Genomic DNA, 9,334 nt, shown 5'->3' with positions numbered 1-9,334 from the left:
GTTAATTTGAGTCTTAAAAACGTGGAAATTCTTTTAAAATAAAATGACCCCTTTGTCGGTGAAAACCCTGGGGATAAATGCGTATCCTCGTACTTGTTTGGTTAAACGTGGGATTTGTTTATTGAACAACAGCTTGTAAAACAAACGTTTACTTTTTGCAGTGTGCTGCTGTGAACAGCGCGGGGCGGAGAGAGAGGACGTTTCAGAGAGAGAGAGAGAGAGAGTGAGCGTGTGTGGAGAGCGAGCGAGTAGCGTCAGCTGGTCGAAAAGTGCCTGGTTGAGAACAGTGCATGTGTGCGTGCAAGTTTGCGTGTATGTGTGTGTACGTGTGCAAGGAAAGCACCTCGGGGGAGAAAAGGGTGCAGACGACCGAACAGCCGAGAGAGAGAGAGCATAGATCTGGAACGAGTTTTTAGGGAGGGAATCAGTTTGTGTGGAGGTCCAGACGAAGACAGTCGAAGCGCGCCGAGTGCTGCTCCGTCCCGGACACGATTCTTGAGCTGCGTGCTGCCCTTTGATTACCGTAAGCACTTTAGGTTATTTGTTTGTAGTGTGGAAGGCATATGGTTTAACTCAGTGTGAGACACTCTTCAGCTTAATGCACATGGATGCAGAGGAGGTGAGACGCCTTTCAACTTACTTTACCAACGTTTTTATTGGCAGAGATAAGACTTTACTGACATTTTTAGCTGTGGCATGAGATACAAAGTCACTGTGGATATCTTAAAGTCTGTCAGGTAGATAATATAGCCCGTGAAGAGATTGGCATTTAAAGGATGCAGAGCATCTGAGAAGATGTTGTTGACTTCCTGAGTTATTTTCTAACACTACAACTAACTCCTCAAGACACCAGTGGGTCTACATGTGTGGCATTATTAAGTTGCTCCGTTCTCCATTTAATTCTCTCCGTAGATCTCCTCCTATGACCAGTAAAGCTGAATTACTCCCTTTTCTCTACAGGAGGAACCCCAAATGTCAGCAAATGTCAAGTGCTTTGGCTTTGCTTTCAGGCTTATTAACCAAACATACGATCAGCCCCGCTTGCCCTTTTGGCCAGCAGTTTGATAGGTGTGACCACACGCATAAGCCCATGTAAGAACGTGTGAGATATAAAACCGGTCGCAGTGGGGGGGGGGAGAGTGGAATTATCAGCAGCTGAAAGGCTGTGTTTTCAATGTGTGTGCAACTGTGCACACACATTTAGACACAGATTCTCAGTCAGCAGAGCAACCTAAAGATAGCAAAGCCCCCGTGGAAACCGTAATTAGTGGGGTGAAAAGAGAGAGAGAGAAGAGGGGAGGAGGAGAAGGAGGAAGATACATTGTTTGAACCATCTGATATCTGTTATATAATGACCTGTACAATGGAGACATGCTGGGAGAGACAGTGAAGAGAAACCAGCAGAGTTAAGGAGTGATTTGAGCTATTTAGTGAGAGAGATGCAGAGGTGTGTGTGTGTGTGTGTGTGTGTGTGTGTGTGTGTGTGTGTGTGTGTGTGTGTGTGTGTGTGTGTGTGTATGTTTTTTTTTTTTTGTTTTTTTTTTTTTTTTTTTTTTTTTTTTTTTTTTTTTTTTTTTTTTTTTTTTTTTTGTGTGTGTGTGTGTGGGGGGGGGGGGGGGGTGTTGGGGGGGGTTTTTTTTTTTTTTGTTTTTTTTTTTGAATTGAGAGAATGTACTGGATTTTATGATGTGATTGCAGCTTAAATGAAATTGGGTGGGCAGATATGTATGAGTTCTTAAAGGGAGCAGTCGATTAGATTTTGATGGGGATCTGGGATTTCCACCAACAGGCGAGGATAGGATTTTCCAGCCAAAACAATAAAGAAAGAAATCTGATTCAAAAATGACATAATGTGGGGCCAAGGTACCCATTTGTCCTCATATTCAAGTGGTTGGTTTCGGGTGTTGCTGCAAGTTAGATATTTGTTGTTGTTTTTTTAACACTTTTGAAGATAACTTGCATCAATGTCCCTCCTATATAACAATGCAGCAAAATAAATTGATTGCAGTGTGTATCCTCTTTCCAAACACACCCATATGCAAAACTTCCCCCTTGTTCACTCACAGCAGATAATGCTGCACAATGCAGTGGAAAGGCCGACTCCTATTTCAGGTTCCTTCAGAAAGGCTCTCCTCCTCTTCCCCCCCTTTTTTGCCGTCCCCTTCAGTCTGCAGGTGGTGAGTGGTCATGTGTTGCTAGCTTGGAGAGGGTTTCTTATTTAGTCTTAAGCCCCAGGCTTTGTTTGGGAAGTGACTTGTGTGTGTGTGTCGTACACAATGGCTGTGTTTACGTTGGATTTGGTGTGAACATGTTCATCCATGCACGCACATTCATTCGCACATGCAGGCTTTGTTTTCTCTTTAGCAGAGAGAGGGGGGTAGTTTTTTCTCTCTTGTCTTTAGGCATACCAAATAGATACCATTTTTGACAAAGTTGTTGCATGGTGTTTAGCACGGATCACAACACTCACTTGGGATGGTTTTGTTAATTTTGCAATTTTACTTTTTCGTGAGTTGCCTCATTACTTTTCTCTTTTTTTCAATCATTTTTTAATCAGTCAGTTTAGTGATAGGTGCTTTCTTTTCTATGTAAATTGCATTCATTGTGTTTCCTGTGCTGTGTTCTTCCGTCACGAGCAGGGTGCTGGTAAGACAAGAGGGTGTCATTCCCTACAGAGGGAACACTGAAGGAACACCATGGCCTTAGCAGGATGCCCTGACTACTTCTTGCGTCCCTCAAACTACCAGGTAAATATTTTGCGTGTTGTATGTATCTATGTATGCATGAGTGCTTGTCAGTGGTGGATGGGAACATCTTAATCAAGAACATGTTACAGCAATTGTACACACTACAGTTTGGTTCATGAGACAGAAAAGCCCATGCAGGGCTATAGAGCCTTCTACTTTCGATATTTTGACTTGTCATACCAGGAAAAGCAGAGAAAAACTAACTTTAACGATGGCCCCATTTCTTTTGGCTTTGCCACTTGTGAGCCAGCATACACAATACCATTGCTCCCATTATTAATGTAATTAGTTGCACCTGTGGTTGACAAGTCCAAATGTCATATTCCACCTCATCGATAGTCAAAGCAAAATGCCTTGATTATAGAGGTCGTCAATGTCCACGATGGACAAACGACAACAATGGAAAAGTAATAGTATTGTAATCAGTGATGGCAGGAAGTCATGCAAACCTTAACTGCTTTTGTAATAGAAGAATTGTTAGTATGCTTTGTACTAAAGTTAACTAACTTAAAGGTGCCCTGCCACACGTATTTCATTACTTTTTGGTAATGTCTGAAGTCCTACCATGGACTCTAACATTTTTTGTGGAAAAAATGCCTTGGTTACCTTGTTTCATGCCATTCTAGCGTGGTATAGAAAAGCTGCAGGAAGACTCAGCTCGATTTCTGCCAGTTATCATTAATATTCAACAAGCTAAGCTGTTTGAATCTGATTGACTAACAGCTAGCCAATGAGAGCCTGGCTGTCAGAATCCTTTACCCAGCCCAACTGGGCAAGCTCATGAATAGTAATGAGCTCAGGCTATATGATGTCAGACTGCCCAGCTTTTGTAATTGGCCTGATTTCTCCGCTTATTTCTTTTCAGTGGCTAAAGCTGACAGAGGAGGTAGCAGTTCATTTTCACATTCACCACATAACACAAACACATATGGACCTAACAATATTTCAAAAAATGCAAGTAAAAACGGCACCTTTTAAAGGGATAATTGATATGTGAGGCTTAATACAGTGTATTGGATGACCAGGGAGAAAAATGGAGTAAGACTAAGTTGAATAAACATGATTTATGTGAAAAACAATAGTTTGTTTTTAATATCGTTCTGACCTTTTTATTTCAATAAAATTAAACTTGGATCCTTTTTAAAGTTGCTTCTTAATATTGTTAATTATTGATCAAAGTTGTGGTGGGGTTGTGTGTAACATAGTATTTGAAAAAAACCTCTGCCCAACATTCATCTGTGTTGTTAGTAGATAGTGCTGTCTGTGTGCATGCTAATGCTAAAGCATGCACTGTCTTTGCCAAGTAATTAATTAAATGTGATTAGGATTGATATCTTGGCTCAAATGTTGGTACATTTATTCTACAGCATTTTTATATTGTCCATACTCAAACTGTATTGAGTCAAACTGACACCTGTGAACTCGGCTGTGGGGCAAATTTTGCTATTTTCCTGCATAATTCGAAAGCTAAGTTAGCTGTTAGCTAACTGCTCGTGTACTTGCTACGTTGAACTTCGTTCTTGCATTGTCGCCTTTTTCTCTCATTTCAGAAATGAAGTTGGTGAGTAAAATGTTATCATAATTAATCATAATTATGTAAATATCTACAAAAGTAAGATCCACGTTAAAAATGGAAGTAAGCACTAGAATCTGAAAAAAACTTTATTGGCATATCACCTTTTTAAAGTTGTTACGGTGAATGTTTCAGCAAACAGATGTCTGTTCATGTATTTAGCAGACACTGAGTTAAATTAGTATTTATTTTGAATATTTTTTTGGATTGTTTCTTGGCCACCAGGGGAGCGTAAGTCCATTATTCTCTCTCCTTTATCTCTGTCTTGGCCTCCTCCAACTCCTAAGACAAAATATGTGGGTTTTTTTAGCTGCTAAATGCTCCTCTGTGTTTACAAGCTAGTTGCTAACTTTTCACTGTTCATGTTACCCATATTATTTCATTAATATAAAAATACTGATTATTGCAGCTTTAAATTTGGAATTATCTTTTATCTTTAGGTTAGAAAAGGGTTCAGGTTTGGGTTATGAGTTAGGGAAATACTGTAGTTAGGGGAACGTCCTAACACGTATAGTTGCACAAACCTCTATGTGTGTATCAACATTTGTACAGTGGCTCTGTGAGTCTACTTGCTTCACAGTAAATTACTCCTAGTCTAGTTGGGTGAAATATGGCATCTCTGCAGCACAACAGACCCACTTCCACTGTCCAACTCTTGCAGAATGAGCCCTTTGTTTCTTAGCTCTGATTTTCTCCTCTCCAACCCTCCAGTAACCTAAAGAATTTGGCTAAAGAGCATCATGGAGGTCTATAAATAGAGCGCTAAACAAACAACAATAACAAGCCGTGGGCTTTGTTGTGTGACAGGCCTGAAAGCATGGGATTGATGGCATGACGTCTTACTGGGACGGATGGGACGATAGAGGTGACGTAGCCTCAGTTGCCTTATTCCTCTTAGTGGAGGAACATAAATGCACCTCCCTGCTAACCCAAACCGTGGGACTGCTGAGCCCCTGTTGAGCTGACATGAAGTTGGATTGGGTCACGTTAGCTTCGAGGAAAGGGTTTTGCACCAGTAAGACTGCAGTGAATAGTGAATTGAATCCCCCATAGAAAACAACATTCCTCCTCTCTGCAGCTAGAAAAAAACAGAGTTTGATAGTTAGAGGGAGAGAAGCGGGTTATAACATTGCTCTGTGTGTGTTTTTAGGTAAAGCTTGCCCGTTGACGTGACAGCAGGGCACACACACATATGCCCCATGGAGTCTCTCTGCAGGCAGTCAATGTAGGTTTAGTGTGTATACAGGCCTTAAAGTATTCCGGCACGATCTCCGGCGTGCGGCCATGAGGGAAAAAAAATTTGGGAACTTGCATGCAGTTTATTATTTTCGAGTCAATTGATTTTCTGGCGTTTGACTATTTTAGAAAAATAAATACATTAAAAAGTCCACATGGGATTTGTTTTGATGCACTGGATTTAACCAATCATCGAACTTCCACCTACCAATGAAACTAGTTCCAGCCAATCATATGCAAAGTAGGGCGGGTCTTTGCCGAAATGTGAGAGTGCAGTGCCGGTGTGGTCTCCGTGGTAACCGTTTATATAAGTCTATGGTAACGCGGCTAAAAAAATGGAGGCAAAGTTTATCAAACTTGGAGCATGTAGATACAGCTTTAGTTGAGAAAGGAGTTAAAAACAAATGGCGCTGGGCATGAATAAAGGACAAGAGGAAAAGGGTGGAGACGGGAAGCCGTTAAGCACTTGGTGCCTCAAATTACTGCGGTCAAGCCAGCCTCCACTTCAAAATGAGCGGTCAAACTAGCCACCCCTATATTTCGCGGTGCGCGTACACACTTGCTATTACGGTGAAACTAAAAAGAGGGAATTTTCTGACGAAGGCAATTTCCCATTCATTTATTCTGTCTGCCTGTCTGTCTATCTGCCTGCCTGTCTGTCTGTCTGTCAGAAAGAAAGAAGGAAAGAAAGATTTTAGCACACCTCACAACCTCTGTGACAACTGCATGATATGCTGAATTCCAAAATAAGAGCCCCCCCAAAACTCAAATATTAGCTGTTTTGTCTACACATTAAGAAAATCATGAAAATAAAAGTCCTAGCTTCCACAGACCAATTTCACCTCAGATGGAGAGGACTCCTTCTCAATGTGTGATCTACAATGTTTCAGGACATTCTGATGTTGTTTTCCAAAATAAGAGCCCCCCAAAACTCATATATATGCTGTTTTGTCTACACATTCAGAAAGTTATAAAAATAAAAGTCCTAGCTTCCACAGACCAATTTCACCTCAGATGGAGAGGACTCCTTCTCAATGTGTGATCTACAATGTTTCAGGACATTCTGATGTTGTTTTCCAAAATAAGAGCCCCCCAAAACTCATATATTAGCTGTTTTGTCCATACATTCAGAAAATCATAAAAATAAAAGTCCTAGCTTCCACAGACCACTTTCACATCAGATGGAGAGGACACCTTCTCAAGGTGTGATCTACAATGTTTCAAGACATTCTGATGTTGTTTTCCAAAATAAGAGCCCCCCAAAGCTCAAATATTAGCTGTTTTGTCTACACATTAAGAAAATCATGAAAATAAAAGTCCTAGCTTCCACAGACCAATTTCCCCTCCGATGGAGAGGACTCCTTCTCAATGTGTGATCTACAATGTTTCAGGACATTCTGATGTTGTTTTCCAAAATAAGAGCCCCCCAAAACTCATATATTAGCTGTTTTGTCCATACATTCAGAAAATCATAAAAATAAAAGTCCTAGCTTCCACAGACCAATTTCACCTCAGATGGAGAGGACACCTTCTCAAGGTGTGATCTACAATGTTTCAAGACATTCTGATGTTGTTTTCCAAAATAAGAGCCCCCCAAAGCTCAAATATTAGCTGTTTTGTCTACACATTAAGACAATCTTGAAAATAAAAGTCCTAGCTTCCACAGACCAATTTCACCTCAGATGGAGAGGACTCCTTCTCAATGTGTGATCTACAATGTTTCAGGACATTCTGATGTTGTTTTCCAAAATAAGAGCCCCCCAAAACTCATATATACGCTGTTTTGTCTACACATTCAGAAAGTTATAAAAATAAAAGTCCTAGCTTCCACAGACCACTTTCACATCAGATGGAGAGGACACCTTCTTAAGGTGTGATCTACAATGTTTCAAGACATTCTGATGTTGTTTTCCAAAATAAGAGCCCCCCAAAGCTCAAATATTAGCTGTTTTGTCTACACATTAAGAAAATCATGAAAATAAAAGTCCTAGCTTCCACAGACCAATTTCACCTCAGATGGAGAGGACTCCTTCTCAATGTGTGATCTACAATGTTTCAGGACATTCTGATGTTGTTTTCCAAAATAAGAGCCCCCCAAAACTCATATATTAGCTGTTTTGTCCATACATTCAGAAAATCATAAAAATAAAAGTCCTAGCTTCCACAGACCACTTTCACATCAGATGGAGAAGGACTCCTTCTCAATGTGTGATCTACAATGTTTCAGGACATTCTGATGTTGTTTTCCAAAATAAGAGCCCCCCAAAACTCATATATATGCTGTTTTGTCTACACATTCAGAAAGTTATAAAAATAAAAGTCCTAGCTTCCACAGACCAATTTCACCTCAGATGGAGAGGACTCCTTCTCAATGTGTGATCTACAATGTTTCAGGACATTCTGATGTTGTTTTCCAAAATAAGAGCCCCCCAAAACTCATATATTAGCTGTTTTGTCCATACATTCAGAAAATCATGAAAATAAAAGTCCTAGCTTCCACAGACCAATTTCACCTCAGATGGAGAGGACACCTTCTCAAGGTGTGATCTACAATGTTTCAGGACATTCTGATGTACAGTTTCAAAATAAAAGCCTGTCAAAGTCTTGAATATGAGACAAATTAGATATGATTTTGGATTCAATTTAAAAGAAAACACCCTGTTATCAAACAATAAATCCACTTTAGGGTTATATTACACGACCCCGTGGTGTGACTCATTAAGTATCAAGACATTCTGATGTACAGTTTCAAAATAAAAGCCTGTCAAAGTCTCAAATATGAGGCATATTTAGGCTGGTGACAAATGGTCAAAAAGGGCTTTAGTTTTTGAGATACCCCTACTGGAGGTTGAACTAAACCCAACAATGTTTTTCCTCATCCCTAGGGTCTCCCATATATGAAATTGATTCTTGGCTAAAGATATTTTACTGCTAAGATTGTTAAATTAACAGATATTGTTACACAACCCAAAACCAAAGAAGGACTAAAATATAGCCTGTCCATGGGAGTTAAGGCATCTAAACTAATGCAGATCAATCACACAAGCTCTGAGAGCTTTGAAACTTAGCATGTTTGTAGTCAGGAAGTTGCTTTACCTACTAGAAAAGACTGGATATGAATATCATGATGTATGGAATAAATAAAGACATACCTAAAATAGGCCGAACATGCAAAAATTAATATCTATGCAGAATGTTTTCATTTACTTTGTGGTTACTTTTCCAGGGATTATAATAGAAACACATATGATTTCTTGTTGGAAAAGTGGGGTTGTGCTTAATCCAGCAATACCAAATGTGTAAAATATAGCATGACAAATCAGGGTGTTCTTTCACTCAATGCATGATGTGTCTAAAATGAAAGAAGATGGAACACTGACATAGTTTAATCTCAAGAATATCCAGTATTCCCTTTTAGTCTATGATTAGTACTTCATTATGGAAACAAAATTGAAATCAAAGATAACACCTTACCATTGCACAAACAGGGAGACCAGGATTCAGGATTGCAGTTTGACCTTAATGAGCCTTTTAATAAAACTATAATTTAACACAATACAAATTAAATGACTGTCTTAAACAAACAAATGGCAATCTAACAAAATAAACACTGTGAGGGGGAATGACCCCCCTCATCACTGAATCTCAAGCTCTTTCTAGCAGCAACCATTTGGAACATGAACTGCTTTTGGTAGTCATTCTGGGGGTTAGGCCATCTCCAGTGGCCACTTTGGGGAGGTCAGCTCCCCATGATGTTACCACTGCAACACACCACTGT

General features: G+C 39.9%; 1 pseudogene; it reads left to right on the top strand.

The window, feature by feature from the left end:
* The first annotated feature begins 1,712 nt into the window (after positions 1 to 1,712).
* Positions 1,713 to 9,334, top strand: part of LOC120571229 — a 50,376-nt pseudogene continuing 42,754 nt past the window's right edge.

Source organism: Perca fluviatilis, chromosome 13 (genome assembly GCF_010015445.1).
Source record: "Perca fluviatilis chromosome 13, GENO_Pfluv_1.0, whole genome shotgun sequence".
In the NCBI taxonomy this organism is placed as follows: domain Eukaryota; kingdom Metazoa; phylum Chordata; class Actinopteri; order Perciformes; family Percidae; genus Perca; species Perca fluviatilis.
Note: the sequence above shows the minus strand (reverse complement) of the source record. Positions and strands in the feature narration are given on the sequence as shown.